We start from the raw sequence: 16,421 nt of genomic DNA, 5'->3' as shown, positions 1-16,421 counted from the left end.
TTTCGTGTGATTACTTTGTGGTTATCGTGGTTAAGACTATACTGTCCTGCATGTATCGTGCACAGGGATACAGCACAATCACCAAAATACACTTTGCTTATCATCTGTCGTACTCACCAGCTTCTTACAGCCTTGTCCTCTCTTCTCAAATGAAAATGAAGTTTTTTTTGGAGACAGGGGGCTCACGTCACAGATTCAGGAGTCATTGTGCTCACAACTAAAACTTCATCCAAAACTAAAAATGGTACAAACAACCAGAAGAGGACAAGGTTGTATAGTTTAAGGTATAAAGGGGTATAAATGTTTGGTTTTTGGTGTTGGACAGAGTACAAGCAGCCCAGACAAAGGTCAGTGCCCACAGGTGAATGTGAGGATTTGAACCATCTGAGTGAAAAGTCAAAGCTAAGAAAATTGATTTACATAATGTACAGGAAGTAGAATTACAGGAGATGAATAGTTGTGGGTGACAATGATCCCTGTGCCGCCTGCCAAAGCTGTGTGCATACCACTGCAAATCAAATTTCGTCTCTTTTAGTTTATCTTATTATATTTGGACACCTTTTAAAAGGATCAGCATATTCTCTGCCTCACGAATAGTTCACTAATCGCCCCCGGGAAAAGTTCTGTACCACTCACCTTCTTCCTCTAACAATTTTAACCTTTTCCAAGACTACCAATGTTGTACTGTGGCTATAAATTTACGTGAAATCTGCCATTTGGTGGCAGCTTTGATCCTAAGTGTCTCCATCAAGTAGCATGAATGCAGTTTTAATATTCGTGCCACTGTTTAAGTGGAACTTAGTAACCGCGAAAGTGTGCAAAACTCTGAATATGATCCTGCACTTTTCAATCATGTCAGATGAAATGAATTCTGTTGGATCAGGTATGAAAAATCGAAAGAAAGTTGAAATTGGAAGCCTTAAATTACTTCCTCACTTCACATTCCATCCATTATTTGCAACTGACCTTAAAAGGGGGACACTTTGTAGAAAAGTAGCAGAAAAGTGGGTTTTAACTCAAAATCTGAAGGTCTATCGTCAGCTGTACGACACGGTGCCGCTGTGCCCCTCCTGCGTTATGTTTCCCTTGAGTTTCGAGCTGTAAATCTTGCAGCCTGAGCAGACAGAACCTGACCTGAGATGTACCGTATTCTTTTTCTCAAGAACACTGTCGCTGCTTCATTTCATGCTGGATGATATCTTGCTCAAGGACACTCTTGCAATTACACAATCTGTCTGCGTTTAAGTCTGCGAAGGTCTTTCTAACCAACTAATCATTTTTAATCCACGTTTCCCTGAAATTAACTCACTGGGGACACAATAAAAACACCTTATAGATCATAAAAGTCTCCACGGTATTGGCCTTTTTAGAAATCATCTTGATAATGGATCTCGAGCACAGCCTTTTCAGATTAGGATGTGCACACAAACGCACACACTCCATCTGTAAACGGTTACCTCGGGGACTGACAAAGTGAAAACTGCACAAGAAGCTGGAGTGAGCTCAGAGCAGTTTGTTAGGATTATGTAAGATAAAGCTACTGGAAAATATCAATAGACCAGATTAGTTGATTAGTTGTCATCCCTGAGGGGAAAGTGGGCTGCAGCAGCATCTGTAGGTGGTAAAAGGATAAATCGGAGGCACGGGAATAGGTGAAGGGCAAATGAGGTTTTTGTAACATCAAAAGAAATTTTGCACTGAAAAGTAGATGTATGTAAATAAGCACGCGTGGTCAAACAGTCATATCAATCAAATCAAATCAGCAGAGCAGAACACAGAGGAAATGAGAGGTATCAGCATTATGAAACGAGGCTCTACGGGGGAGGAAGCTCGGGCACTAAAGAGGTTTCGAGCTTGGCAGATTGAGTTAGAAAACTGTAGCACTGATCTTTTCATAGCACGCAGCTGATTCATCCCACAAAGCAACAGGATGCAAACTTTTAATTTATTAAAACAACTCTTAAATGAATCTGTGCTTTCTGACAGCTCCCATTTTCAAGATTTCAATCTTTCAAGTAGGCAATGCTACATTCAGATTATTCAGATTATGCTCTTTTATACAACTCATTAATCGCTCTGCCCAAGTCTGATTGTTTCCAAGTAAAACCTAACAAGCTACAGAAGAGCGCTGGAGTTGCACACATGTTAAAGATGCAGCACCACAAACTTCTAATTTTCATGTTTTCTATGATGACGCAGCTTTTCATGCGCATTATGAAAGATGGAGGTGATGTGATTGTTTTGGTTCGTTTGTTTGTTTGTTAGCAGAATTACTCATAAAGTCATGGGCAGATTTGCATGAACAGTCAGAGTTCATGCTCAGCCCAGCTCAGAGTGGTTGGCTTTTCGAGTCAGCTGTGGTCTGCATGCACAAGTGTTTGAAACTATTCTTTATGATTATGAGTTTTAAACATAAATTTGCAAACATTGTGACTAATTCCGATACCCTGTGCACACAGGGATGCACTTCATGAATGGTGAGGTCTCAGATGCTTTTGTTCTAATATTTAACACACATTTTTTATTAACTGCAGATGTTTATTGGTTCTAAATATAAACTAAAGGTTTACTTGCTTTCCCCTGTTCTCAAACTCCAAGGCACCAGGAGATTTAAATAACATATACTGGCTGTTAAATCCAATCACAGTGACAAATATTCTGCATTTAACTCCGTTTCTCACGTCAGCCATGGTGAACGTCAGGTGGATGAGGTCAGACATCATTCTCGTGAAGCACACAGCAGGAGGACGTTTGTCTCAGCTCTGTTCTCTCTGGCGTCACGACACCTCTGCACTGGCAATAACCGTGATACTAAACAAAATGAAAGATGATGACTTCCGGTTGTAGTTACAGACTGTCTTTGCAGTTTATTGTGGCTTTCTTTTGTCTCAGTTACAGCTTCACTGCAGCCACAGCTTATCTGCACATTTTATGGATCACTAAAGCAAGATGTCAGCCGCTAACAGCGTTCGTTGTTCTGTCCCCGCACCAACTGGGTCCAGAGTCACCATGGGCCTCTTGGCTGCATTTCTGATCAGCGCTCTCCTTGTTCGGCCTGAGAGTTTAGGTGGACGGCCTTGTCTTGGTAGGTTTACAGTTGTGCCATACTCCTTCCATTTCTGAATGATCGCTTGAACAGTGCTCCGTGGGATGTTCAAGGCTTGGGAAATCTTTGTGTAGCCTAAGCCTGCTTTAAATGTCTCAATAACTTTATCCCTGACCTGTCTGGTGTGTTCTTTGGACTTCATGGTGTTGTTGCTCCCAATGTTCTCGTAGACAACCTCTGAGGCCGTCACAGAGCAGCTGTATTTGTACTGACATTAGATCACACACAAGGGGGCCGAATACTTTTGCAAGCCACTGTAGTTAGGGCTGGATCAGGTGGATCAGTTATGCTGCAATAGACGTAGGCTGCCGGGGATTCCCATGATGCATTGAGTTTTTCCTTTTCAATCACCTTTCTCACTCAACATGTGTTAACAGACCTCTCTGCATTGAATCATATCTGTTATTAATCTCTGTCTCTCTTCCACAGCATGTCTTTATCCTGTTTTTCATCTCTTTTTTCTCTCTTTTTCCTTCCCACTGTAGCCAAAGTACTTGCTCATAGGGGGTCATATGATTGTTGGGTTTTTTATCTGTTGTATTGAGGAGACAGTATTTGTGATTTGGTGCTATATAAATAAAATTGAATTGAATTGTTTTGTATTGCGTGAGTGAAATGTGGACCGAATGAGATGAGATCAAACTGCCTGGGCAGAATATTTCACTGCTCTGCTTTCAAAACGTCTTGAGTCGCTTTCATATAATCCAGCCAACTTTGTTGCGTTTGACTGAATCTGAGTCTCCCAACTGTAGAATCAATTTAAGTGTTAAAGATAATGAGAGACCCGCACTAAGCCATAAATCTGTTTCATTTTAAATAACAAAAAAAGAATAGACTGAAAGTCTATTGGTTGTACACTTAATTTTGTTTTCCAAATTAAAATGGGGCTCGGCGCCAATATTGAACCCTTTGCAGCAAATCCACCTCAGTTATCAGCACCAGCTTCTTTCATTTTATAGATTAGCTCAAAAACTGAGCAAAAATTGCAAACTATACTTCAACCTTTTATTTCTCCTTGACTTGTTAATTGTCTTTCTCTCCTGGTAGGACTTGCTTAGTCAGTTTTATCTTGTCGGCAGCTTGATCAAAGTGTAGGAGTGAAGCTCGGTACAAAAAAGAGGGACCATATCTGTCCTGTCCTGGCTTATCTTCCTGGATTACCCAAGACACGTAGCTAAATCCTAAATGTTTTTGTTTTGCATCAGCACCAGGTTATATCTGTGGACTGCTCATTTGATAGCCCAAATAGAGACCTCTCAGATCTGCTGACCAGTGACTGCTTCACTGTGCCCAGTTTAAATGCCACCAGACTGTTGCAGCCTGCAGCCCTGCTGTGCGTGTTTATCTGAGCATGTTGACCTATTTCCATCTCATGATTATGGTTTGTATCTGTGTGTCCTGCTGCCTCAGCTGCATGCTTCTAAATGTAATATGTGCTCTTCATCATTGGTTGGTTTGGTTCCATGCATAGCGTGGACTGTCACAGTCTAATGCTATTGAACCTGCATTTAACACCTATTAATTCCCACCAGCCGCCTGGAGTGTTCAGAGTCAGTAAAAGGAAAGAAAGAACAGGTCAGGCCCAGAGATCAAATGAAAATTGCTGTGATTGAGTGCACTGAATTACATTAACATTTATTTTTTTCAGCTAAGGACTTTTGTTGAGCGTGTTCAGAACCTCACATTACTCAGAAGGACCTACTTGGAGTTCAGATGACAAAAAGAAGCAGTATTTTTTAGCTTTGTGGTTGGATGGAAACAGTCAACTTTCCTGGGGGAAAACTAGCTGGAGGCAGACGGGGATGAAGCTTGACCTAGTGTAAAGGGAAATCACGCATAAAGATGTTACTTGCCTCATTAGATCATGCAACATCAAGTGGAAAAGGGTGAAACTGTTCACACAGTAGGTCAACACATGTTCTCAACTCACTGAATTTGCTGATGAAATAAAATCTGAGCAGTTTCGTGGGACCCTGCAGTCACAGAGGGGCTCAGGGACATGGACACTTTGAAATCTTGGTTTTGTTCTTTTCCAAATCGCACCACAAAATATAACTACACTGAAAGAGAAGTATTAGTGCCATGGTTGAAACAAAACTGTGTTGACTGTTGATAGAACAGCATTCCTGGAGCAGCCATGCTCTCCTGGACGTCATTTCTAGCTGATATTATTTATTCATTTAAAATAAAATCAGCATTTCTAAAAATTCAGGTGTCAGTCTTCACTTTGAAAAACAGTTATTACATAAATTAGAAATGTGCAGAATAGGTCCAAATTTAAATACTAAGGATTAAGATTTAGAACATGAAGAGTCTCTAAAATAAGAACAGGAGCTCTTTGAGGTAATTTCCAAAAATAGCCATTAAGTGGCTGAGCTGAAATAAACTCTAATGCAAGAGCAAATTCTGTTTGGTGCCTTTTTTTAGGATCAACCCAAACCTCAACGTGATTGAGGACCAAATGTTTCGTATCTTTATGTATCAGAAGTTGGAGCCTGGGAGAAACTGAAGGTGGAGAGACCATGTCCACCAGTATGACCATCCTGTGCACAATAATTATTGGTGCTGCCAAAAAGACTTGTTTTGGGGGAAGAACATTGTTGTTTCCATCCACGATGATTTATTTGGCAGTACAGCTTTGTTCTGTGGACAGGCACTGATGTCAGCTTTAATATCAGTTCAATGCAGTTTTTCTATACACCAAATCACAACAGCAGTTGCCTCAAGGAGCTTTATATTATAAAGTAAAGACTACAGACTGAGCGGCTGCAGCTAGTCTTTTGTTGAGGTAACATAAACTTTGGATGCAAAGATTTGAACATTTCAGAGACCTGCATAGAGGATATCCTTCATGGCCTTGAAAGATGCACAACACGTTTATTCCATCATTTGGGGCAACCTTCCAAGTGAACATGGGGATTCACATTTGGAAATGATTTGATTGTGCGCTTGTCTTTCTGAAGTATACTGCAATTTGTGCAACAGCTGGCATCCGTCTGGCTTGGGTAAACAACCAGAGCTGTATGTTTTACCAAAAGCTAAACTTAGCTTGACCAGAGGCCTGAGGATGGCCTTTAGTTCCAAACGACGGCCATGTTGATATGTTTCCAAAAATATGTTTCGTGTTCTGACCACTGACATTTAATTTAAAGTTAAAGTTTAGAGCTTCAGTAATGGCTGCAAACTTGTATGAGTTTGTGACGTCTGCAGACAGTTTTGTGTTGGTGTTTCTGTGTCCTTTAACATTTCCCCTGGTCATTGACCTTTCGCTTCACCATTATACTTTTGTTCTGCTTCCTGGAGTATTATGAAAACGTTTTATGGGTGAAAGCAGATGGGGAACAGAGGTCGTATGAAATGAAACAACAGTGACTGCCCTTAAGTATTGTGGTCATGATCACGCAAAGGTAGCTGAGGGCTTGCAGCCAGAAATGCGCAGGTAGCGTTTTGGATGTAGATGATGGAAGTCATTTAAATCTAACGCAAATGTGATCTCTGATAACGTTTCATAGTGATTTTCACACTGAGAAGAGCCCTGAGCAACTCTGACAACTTTTTCAGGTTTTTCACCTCCCTACAAGTCTGAGGACTAATTCATAAATCCTTGAAGAACACTCACTGTGTGGCATCGGCGGAGCGGGGGAGGGTGGTGGGGGTGTCTTACTGGGCTTAAGCCCAGGTTGTTGTTTCAGAAGCCCGGGGTCTTTTGGAGTGTAATTTGCTGCAGACAGAGGAGAGCTTAAGTTTGACCAGGTAGCAAAGCAAATCATTCGTACTGTACAAATAATGTAAATATGACGGTGCATCACAAAAGATTGATATCAAACTGATCACTTGACTCATATTACGTTACTTGCTCTTCGAGTGAATCAACAAATGGTGAAATGAAAAGCTGAACAACAACAATGCTGTTTCTTTAGAGAGTCTTAGCTCACATGTGTGTTTACTTCATATTTTCAGTTGTTTCCCTCCACGGCTAAACAAACTCTATAAATCAGTTTCAGTTATGTACTGATGAACACAACAATGGACATAAGGAGCTTCTTTCAAAGAAAAAACTCAGGTAGATGTTATTTTATATATTATGCTTTGTATGATGTTCAGTATATTTCTATGCAAAACAAGAGGAATTTCTACACAGCAGTATATTCACAGTTAAAACCAGATATTTACACACACTTTAGAATTGTGGACCTCCATAAGTGAGGCTCAATTCTGAATACAATTCAGGTGTCATTTGCAATTAAGGAATACATACAATATAAAAGCAAACTAACCAAACTCCTGCTTTTAGAGCGGCGGTTACATTTGTTGATAATCAATTAATTGAGTGTATTTGAGGTGTAGCAGTAAGGGATGTGTTATTGTGCTATTTTTCACGGCTGTGTTGAGCAGTATCTTAATGCTGTCTGGAGAAATATGTGAAGAGTAAAGAGTTTCAGAATGAGTACTACTGTAAACCATCCATCCATCCATCTTCATCCGCTTTATCTGAGGCTGGGTCGCGGGGGCAGCAGCCTAAACAAAGAGGCCCAGACCTCCCTCTCCCCAGCCACCTCCTCCAGCTTATCCAGGGGAACACCAAGGCGTTCCCAGGCCAGCCGAGAGATATAATCTCTCCAGCGTGTCCTGGGTCTGCCCCGGGGCCTCCTCCCGGTGGGACATGCCTGGAACACCTCACCCAGGAGGCGCCCAGGAGGCACCTGTCAGATGCCCGAACCACCTCAGCTGGCTCCTTTCGATGTGGAGCAGCAGCGGCTCTACTCTGAGCCCCTCCCGGATGGCCGAACTTCTCACCCTATCTCTAAGGGAGAGGCCAGCCACCCTTCGGAGGAAGCTCATTTCTGCCGCTCGTATCCGCGATCTCGTTCTTTCGGTCACTACCCACAGCTCGTGGCCATAGGTGAGGGTAGGGACGTAGATCGACCGGTAAATTGAGAGCTTCACTTTTACACTCAGCTCCCTCTTCACCACGACGGACCGGTGCAGCGTCTGCATTACTGCAGCTGCAGCCCCAATCCGTCTGTCGATCTCCGGCTCCCTTCTCCCATCACTCGCGAACAAGACCCCGAGATACTTGAACTCCTCCTAGCGATTCTCCTCCTTGAATCGCTACCTTATTGTGGTGGAGGGGTTTGTGTGTCCCAGGGATCCCAGGGGCTATGTTGTCTGGGGGCTTTTGCTCCCTGGTAGGGTCTCCCATCGCAAATTGGTCCTGGGTGAGGGACCAGACAAAGAGCGATTCAGAAGACCCTTATGAAAAGAACATCGAGGGAACAGTTTACCCTGCCCGGGATAGAGTTATCGGGGCCCCGCCCTGGAGCCAGGCCCGGGGAGGGTGCCCGAGGGCGAGCGTCTGGTGGCCAGGCCTTAGTTCATGGGGCCAGGCCGGGCACAGCCCGAAGAGGAGACATGGGCCCATCCTCCCACAGGCCCACCACCCGCAGGTCGGGTGCATTGTGTGTCGGGTGGCGGCCAGGAGTGGAGGCCCTGGCGGACTGACCCCCGGCTGCCAAGACTGGCAATAGGGACATGGAATGTCACCTACTGTAAACCTTCACAGCTTAATGTGTTTAACTTTTAATGCATTTTTTCTTTGTTGTTTTTGCTGCTCTTGTGATATCAGCTTCAGGGTCAAGCATCTTGGTGAAATATTGACGTCTTTCAAAGAGAATCTCTTGTTAGGGTGAAAACGTTGCACTCTCACATCTGTCATTTCTCCAGTTACAAAGTTGCTGATCATTGTTTCAAGTTTAATTAGTATTATGAGTAATATGTGTGTAGAGAATTTACAGTAGAGAGATGCTTTCAGACCACTTCACTTGTATGCCATTAGTTGCCTCTACTTTGCATTTTTTTTCTAATTTCCTCTTTTCCGTCTCTAGTGAATTAAAAACAGCCCCCACTCTGAAAGCAGAGCGCTCGACTGTCAGTGTAATATATTTACATACATGAGTAGACGTATCCATATCTAAATTACAATCTTGCGATCAAACTGTTGAGGATGGAGAGAGACTTGGAAACATTCCTGATAGCAGTGAATAAGAATAAGTCTCATATACTTGGAGATCCTCATATTCAATACCAAAGATGTCGAGATAACACAAAAAGAGCCTGGAATCGAATTTCAAATGTGTTTCCTCTGCGAACTTTGCAGGAAAGATTTATTTTCCATCAGAATGGCACAAACGCATGAATGAATCTTAATTTGCTTCATTTACTTTCAATGTGAATTCAGATGGACTTTTGAGGCGATGTGAGCATTTTGGAGTATTTGACATGTGTAACTTGTTCTACCTCAGGTCTGTTCACTTTTTTCCTGAACTTTTCTCATTATCATTTTCACTGCATTAATACGTTTTAATATTTTCTGTCTATTTGATTCATTTGACTGGAAAGTAGAAAAACTGAAACTATGCTCAGTTCGTTTTCCCTCTCATGTTCGGTTGTACATTCACATAGTCCATTTCCAGACACAACATTTTCACAGCTCCACCGGATATTAACATCAGTGTTCAGCCCAACAGAGAGTCCTCACTGACCCAGAGGACCTCCGATCCCTGGAGATGTGAAAATATTTACTGACCTCGAGTCGCTGCGTTTAATGCAGGTACATGAGTAAAAGCCACAGTCTCACACTTTCCACCGAGCGCTGGAGCACTTCTGGTGAATGCTGAATGTAGTTACTGGGGAACCTTTTTGGAGAAGAGATCTGACTGAGGGGAGGAGGGAGGGAGAGTCGGATGAAGCCAGGGGGAAAATAGAAAGTGACAGGGACTCTCTCTCTCTCTTTATCTTCTGTCCTAAAGTGCTAAGGTAGATTAACCAGTCCAGATGGACTATCTACAGTTCAGATCAGGTTCAGACTGACAGAGCTTCATGTGGAGTCCACACTCTCCAGCGTTTCCTGATTAGCACTGACAGAACGACAGAAGTTTGGAGCAGTCAAAGAAAGTAATCTGAGGTGCCAACTACACATTCTCAGTACCAGCAGGGTTTTGTTGGAATGAGGAGAATTATTTAAGAAGGGGAATAGCTATTTACAGTGGCTTGCAAAAGCATTCGGCCCCCTTGAACTTTCCACATTTTGTCACATTACAGCCACAAACATCAATCAATTTTATTGGAATTCCACGTGAAAGACCAACACAAAGTGGTGCACACGTGAGAAGTGGAACATTTTTTACAAATAAATAACTGCAAAGTGGGGTGTGCGTAATTATTCAGCCCCCTGAGTCAATACTTTGTAGAACCACCTTTTGCTGCAATTCCAGCTGCCAGTCTTTGAGGGTCTGTCTCTACTAGCCCATATGGAAAAGATATATATAAATCTTATAAAGTTTGTATCTGTCTTGTATGAAACTTGTATGAAAAGCATACAAGAGTGAAAACACATATAAGATCCCTTGAAAAATTATATAATGAAACTTGTATGTTTTGTATACTTACTAAAAAAATATATGAAAGTAATGAGAAAGTGGCCACCTTCAAGAGTAAATCATATATGTTTTTACTATTTCTTTTCCATATGGGAGCTTTGCACATCTAGAGACTGAAATCTTTTCCCATTCTTCTTTGCAAAACAGCTCCAGCCCAGTCAGATTAGATGGACAGCGTTTTTCGTTCCACTTCTCACGTGTGCACCACTTTGTGTTGGTCTTTCACGTGGAATTCCAATAAAATTGATTGATGTTTGTGGCTGTAATGTGACAAAATGTGGGAAAGTTCAAGGGGGCCGAATACTTTTGCAAGCCACTGTATTCTTTTACACTTGAAGACAACTCAGAAATGTACACCTTTTAAATTATAGAACATGTTTTCAAAAAGGCAAAAAGACAGTTAGATTAGATTAGATTAGATAGATAGTTCACAGTGTGTGTGTGTGTGTGTGTGTGTGTGTCTGCGCGTGTGGTTTTTTGTTTTTTTTTTGTCCTTACAAAGATGTCTTTGTAAGGACAAAACATTGGCTTGCTACTGTACTTGTGGGGACCAACAGTCAGTTGTGAGGACAAATTTCCCGTCCCCACAAGTTTGAAGGAATTTTTGAGACTCTGTGGTTTTAGTGTCAGGGTTACAGTTAGCTCATGGTGGAGGTTCTGGTGGAGGGTTAGGGTAAGCGGCCAGGGAAAGCATTATGTCAATTAGATGTCTTCAGTCAGATCTGAAAACGTGTGTGTGAGTGAGTGAGTGAGTGAGTGAGTGAGTGAGTGAGTGAGTGAGTGAGTGAGTGAGTGAGTGAGTGAGTGAGTGAGTGAGAGAGAATAAAACACAGGATGTATCATAAGAGGAAAACACAAAATTCATGAAATGCTATGACATGGTAATTCTTTTTGTGGATTCAATTTGAGTGCATTGGTCTTGAAATCACCTTGATGCTGTTTACGCAGTGATGGTTAAATGTTGAGGACAAAATCAAGCTTCTGATCCTGATCAGCTGATCTGAGTTTACACTTCTAAACAAGCCCTCCTCGACCCCAGCTCTATCTGACCCAACCAGTGGTCATCCAAGTTTTCACTGAGACCTGCTCAGATGGGGAACATCTTCGGCTTTCTATGTATGCACGAGGAAGTAAGTCATCTTGTGACTGTAATGGTACTTAATGAAGTGCACTTGTTGGACAAAAAGAATGTGTAAAGCACAGTATTGGTTTGACGACAAAAGTCTGTAAAGCTTTACATATCAAAAAGTAGCTCAATCTAAATTTAGATCAAAACAATTTTAAAGTTATATTAGCGTTTAGAGCTGCAGATCAGATTTTTGCAGTTCCACCTAAGAAGTGTTAACCTTGAGGAGCTCTTCCTTTATGAAGATAGGGGCTCTTTGGGTTTAAACCTTAATCTTTAGTTCTTAAAGTTGGACCTGTTGAGCCGATTCCCAGCTCCATGTTTCTGTAGTCAGATTCTACCAGAGTGACTTTGCATGATCTACATTTCAAAATAACACTTCTTCTTCTTACCTCAGATATATAGTATTAAATTCTGACTTTATGTGATGGCCAACAGCTCGACAGCTGCTACATAATGAGGAGAGTGAGCCCAAAGTTTTTAGAAAACCTGGTTTTATTTTTGCTTAATAATCTCAGCTAAAAATGACAGACAAGAGCTCATGACGACGTCAGGCAAGAAGTATGCATCTTCCTTACAATCAGCAGTTAACAGACTCTGAACTTTACTGTAGAATCAGTGTTTCAATATTTGTTGCGTTCTAATCGGTCACGTTGATCAATAAATGTCTGTCACAGTTAGATTATGTGGATATTAGAATGACGATGAGGCTGAAATAACTTTCCATGCTCTTCTGTTCATCCTGTTTAGGATCGCGGGGGGGCTGAAGCCTATCCCAGCTGTCAGGTCAGACAGAGAAGGGTCGGAGATTCAGTTCAGCTCCAGACATTTTCTAGATCATTCCATCCACCTTCATTTTGGATGCATCACTAATCTCACTGTTCCATCAGTAAACTGTTACGCTTGTACTCAGTTCCTGTCTCCTACATTTTGTCCCTGTCCGGTTAAATGATCTAAGGCTGAATAATTACATTTAAAAATCAAATGTACAATTATTGCACATTCATCTAACAGACAATATAAAAACTTTATATATTTATAAAACTTTTATTCTGTCTGTGATGATAACAGAGTGGACCAACCTGAATAACATGATTCTTCTTCGCTCCTTTTTTTTTGTTTTAGATGAACAACCTGCTTCCACACTGACTGTGGTTTGTTGTTCCTCGGTCCACTGGATTAAAATGTAGACTCTGCTCTAAAAACATGCTTAACCCTGAGCTTTTGGCCTGCTCATTATTTATAACTGTCCATGTTCAATATAACCATCCACAGCTAACAGAAAACAAGGGAAAGTATAACAGGTCCACTTTCACCAATTACAAGACCAGACCATCTGATATTATAGTCCGGTGTGAAAGAGAGTTCAGGCTGGAATACCAACAGGGCGGCTGCACCTTGGACTAACACCCCCAGGGGCCCCGAGTAGTCTCCTGTTTTCAAAATTTCCATGTAGAAGGTTACAGAGTTTAGATGTGGTTTCAAGGCCGTGATTATTTCATTTTATCTCGTGCTTCCACGGCGCATTTTACTAAATGAAATTTCACTTAATCCAATGAACACAAAGTAATTGCTAATTACTACCATATATGCAGCGCTTGGAGAGAGAAATGGGGGAATCAGTAGGGACCAGCAGCTTATTCTATTTACCCCGGGCCTCCTCGAAGGTTAATCCAGTCGTGTGTGACAACACAGTAATGAGTTTTTTCTGTTTTGTTTTGTTTCCATAAGAAATCCTTTGTTTTACAGAACCTTCACGTGCCAGCACTGTAAAAAGGGAGGCTGCAGTGAAAATGAATGAGATGGTCTGGGATGTAAATTCTTGAGGATCGACAGTCTGGTTAAAATCGGTTAAAAGTTGCGATCTATGATTTCAGGGTCAAAGTGTGCGTAGGATTACAGCTTTGGTTCAAAAACCCAAATCAAACAGCTGCTGAGAGGGGTTAAAGTTCCATGTTTGGGTTTCATTACATGGGCTTCAGGCTGGATTTGGACTTCTTCAGTGTCAGAATATTACTACCTTATATGACCTCTCATTGTGCATGTAGAAGATTCGGTTGCTGATTGTGATGTTTGAACTCTTTTAACAACAACAGTGTGGCGAGCGCACAGCTAAGATGGATGATTCATCAGCATGAGATTCTGCTGCGTCACGTGTGAACAGATGACTGCGGCTCATTCAGTTTGTTACTGCTGAACACATTAGCGAGGTCTGTGTGAGAAAGAATACACAAGGTGCTCTGTTAGAGGAAAATAACTGTTGAGGAAGGGACTGCAAGATGCAGATTGCACTGTTGATTTCTCTGCTGAGTCTGTTCGGTGCGTCCCACTGAATTAGATTCTAATTGTGGCAGCAGGCAGTGTCCCCCTCCTAACCACTGCCACAGGTTCTCGTTGTAGCCCCTCCAACTCTTAGAGTAGAGCAAGGACTATATTCATCGACGCAGTCCAAGACAATGGAACTGGACTTACTGAGGAGAGACGGGTGGTCATTATCGAGGAACTGCTAGTGCCCACTAAGCTTGTATAGAAATGCAAGATGGGAAGGGCTGGAGACAGCACAAAGTAAAGTAATATAGCACATTTACCTAATTACTTGCCAGAGAGAGTGACTTATAGTATTACACTACTCATTACATTATCATTTATTTGTAAAATGGCCAAGTGCATTACCTCATAATTACAGTTAACCATGTAAACCTGAGGCTATAGTGCCACACACTAGAGGAAGATTGTCTCTATTTGCATGAATGTAACATCTTTGATGTGGAGATATCATCTGAATTTCAGGAGCGGGACCACTCCTCCTTCACGCACCCTCCAGCCTCAGGCTATAAAAAAACCCCTTCTCCAATACCTGCTGTTCTCATTTTCATGCCCCCCCTTTTTCTTTCCTCTCTTCTCCTCTCCTCTCTTCCTTTCCTCCCTTTATTTCTCGTTAGTACATGGGGTTCTGCCTGGCCTGAGAGCCGTCCCCAGTCCCCTTCAAGCCTTCCCCAAACCGTAGCACTATTCACACTCCTCATCCCTTTACCAAGGATGTGGTCCCTGCTAGTGAAATGCTGCTCAGTGATTGTTGTGATGGGGAAAGTGGAGCCAGTGAGAATTGATAAGTGATATTGATAATGGAACAGGAATTGCTAAATTCTTGTCAATTCCCTTTCCCAGTGGTGATATGAAGATTACTTTTATTTTTATTGCACAAACGAACAAGAGCACAATGCTAACACAACTTCTGTCCTTTGTAAGAACGTGCACAGTCAGCATGCTAACGCTAAGCTTACCAAGAACCCAGAGTGATGACATGCTGCTGCCCTGAACTTCAACAGATAACAAGACCTTTATCATTATTCTGGGTTCTTGGCTAGCGTAGCATTAGCATGCTTTCTGTGCAGGTTCTTGCAAAGAGCAGAAGTTGTGTTAGCAACATATTGCAGTTGTTTCTGTTTTGGGTGATGTCCACATCGCCACTCCTACAGCTGATTGTAGCAAGGCAGGAAGAAAAAAGCATGTTTGCTTGATTCCACCCAGCATGCAGATATCTAATGAACGTCTGTAACGCTAGTAAGAAGATAATTGCAACTGTAATGTGATTACTGAATGTTGTACACTATTACATTAACGAGTTACTGAAAAAAATGTAGTGTGATTATAGTTTAGATTTCTTTGTAATGTGTTACACCCAACACTGGTGGTGGGCAGCCCTTGTGTAGCAAAGGTGTGCGTTTTCTTGAATAACCCTTACTTTCCAGACATTTTGTGTCATTTTTTGGGTCTTTGATTTCTGGCTTGGTTGTTTTATTCTCCTTCAGTCCATCTCTGTCTCGTCTCTGTGTTCTGTCATCAGTGTCCCCGGGTTTCCCTGCAATCTCCTTAGTCATGTCCCCGAGTCTGTCTGGTGTCTCTGTGTTCTGTCTCCGTGAATACGTTTGTGGTCGCGACACGTGTCTCCCCTCCTGTTCCCATGTTTATCTCTTTGTCTTTTGCCGCTTTGTCTTCCCGGTCTGTCATGTCTCCATGTCTGTTTATCCCCAGTCCCAGTGTCAAGTTCACATGTCTTATTCTGTGTGTGTGTGTGTGTGTGTGTGTGTGTGTGTGTGTGTGTGTGTGTGTGTGTGTGTGTGTGTGTGTGTTGACAGACTCCTGTCTTGTGGGAGTGATGTTCAGTTTTGCTTCCCCCGTCTCATTAGTTATGATTTAGTTCAGCTATGTTCCCATGTGTCTCCATCTCCCTTAATCACTCTCCTGTGTATAAATTGTCTGTGTCTTCCTCTGTTCGTTGTCGCGCTCTCCCTCGTGGTGTGTGTAGTCTCTGCCTGCCCAGCTTAGGTCAGGTGTGTGTTAACATGACATAAAGCATCAGCATCGTTGATATAATTACCTCCCACACAGTCTGCACTTTTTCTCCAATTCAATTTATTGACAGTGTGTGTCCATCTTTACATAGCCACTTTGACTGTTAGTGATTTTCCCCATGCTGGACTCAAATTGTCTTGTTAATGTTGTAATCCAAGCAGAAACCTCTGAGGCTGATAAAAGCGCCTCAAACAGTTTCTATGATGGTCGTTTGAGAGTTTCTCTAAAACAGACCAAATCTCCACAGACTTGTGTTAAAATTTACAGCAGAAAAGTAAAGATTCACACTTTTAGTGTGTCGTTAGTCATTTAGATGCAGATGGACAGCCGAGTCTTGTCCCGTGGAGGTGGCTCTTCTATGTTGTGCCATGCGTTGGTCTGTTTGGCTGTCTCC

Source organism: Astatotilapia calliptera, chromosome 13 (assembly GCF_964374335.1).
Source record: "Astatotilapia calliptera chromosome 13, fAstCal68.1, whole genome shotgun sequence".
In the NCBI taxonomy this organism is placed as follows: domain Eukaryota; kingdom Metazoa; phylum Chordata; class Actinopteri; order Cichliformes; family Cichlidae; genus Astatotilapia; species Astatotilapia calliptera.
The sequence above is the reverse complement of the archived record's forward strand: the minus strand, read 5'-3'. Positions refer to the sequence as shown.